We start from the raw sequence: 1,360 nt of genomic DNA, 5'->3' as shown, positions 1-1,360 counted from the left end.
GAACTCTCTGGAACTATTAAAGAGATCCTGGGAACTGCCCAATCTGTGGGCTGCAATGTTGATGGCCGTCACCCTCATGACATCATAGAAGACCTCAACAGTGGTGCTGTGGAATGCCCAGCTAGCTAAGGAACTACAGATGAAAATATTTCAATAAAGGATTATTTGTTAACCAAAAAAAAGCAAAACAAAACAAAACCAAAACAAAACAAAAAAAACCCCAAAAACAAGTCATGCATTCTTCTTTGGTCTTCCTTATCATTCAATGTTCAGATGCAGAGAAAGCAATTTAAACTGACCTGTCTCAAGTGGGACACACCTTAGCCTTTAAATTGGTATTATTACTCTTCAGCAGTCAGAATCCTTATTTTTCATTTGAGTCAACCCTGGTCACAAAATACAGTATTGCTGTTAAGTACCATTGAATTGACTATGACTCATTACAACCCTATGACCAATAGATCAGAATCTTGCCCTACCCTGTGCCTTCCTCATAATCCTCCATACATAAGTCTATTGTTACAGTAATGGTGCAAATCCATCTCATTGAAGGTCTCTTTCTCTCTCTCTCTCTCTGTTTCTCTCTCTCTCATCCTCTGTCATTCTCAGAATGATACCTCTTCCCAAGGACTGGACTTTTCTGGCAAAATGCCCAAAGTTTCACAATGCTTATGTCTAAGGAACACCTGGTTTACTTCCCTCTAAGATAGATTTGTTTGTCATTTTCTCAGTCCATGGTCTATTCAGTACTCTTCACCCACCGCCCAGTTCCAAGACATCAATTCTTACTCAGTTTTTTTAGTTCATTGTCCAACTTTCAGATCCATAGGAAGCAACTGAAAACAGTATGGCTTGGAGCACACACACCTTGGAGCAGGCACACCTTAGCCTATAAATCTTTGCTCTTTAGCACTTTTAAAAGGTCCTTGACCTTTTTGAAAATAGATTTTTTTTCCCCAAATGCATCAGATCCTGATTTATTGACTGCTGCTACCATGGATGTTGATTGTGAATGAAAAAAAAAAAATCATTGACAACTTAAATCTTTCCTCCATCTATCATGATGTTGCCTATTGGCCCAGTGGTGAGGATTTTTCAAAATAACTTAGCCTGGAGCAATTGAATCTTTTTTTTAATATGCTAGTCCATATGTCCATGCAGTGTTACCCTGCTCTGTTCTGACTACTGCCTCTTGGTCCAAGTATAGGTTTCGCATCCTGTCTCCATACCTTTTCAACATGTATGCAGAGCAGATTATCCGAGAGGCTGGACTCTATGAGGAGAATTGTGGCATCAGGATTGGTGGAAGATCTATTAACAATCTCCGTTATGCAGATGACACAACCTTGCTTGCTGAAAC

Source organism: Elephantulus edwardii, unplaced genomic scaffold, assembly GCF_000299155.1.
Source record: "Elephantulus edwardii isolate Elephantulus edwardi_28Jun2011 unplaced genomic scaffold, EleEdw1.0 scaffold00045, whole genome shotgun sequence".
Classification (NCBI taxonomy): domain Eukaryota; kingdom Metazoa; phylum Chordata; class Mammalia; order Macroscelidea; family Macroscelididae; genus Elephantulus; species Elephantulus edwardii.
Note: the sequence above shows the minus strand (reverse complement) of the source record.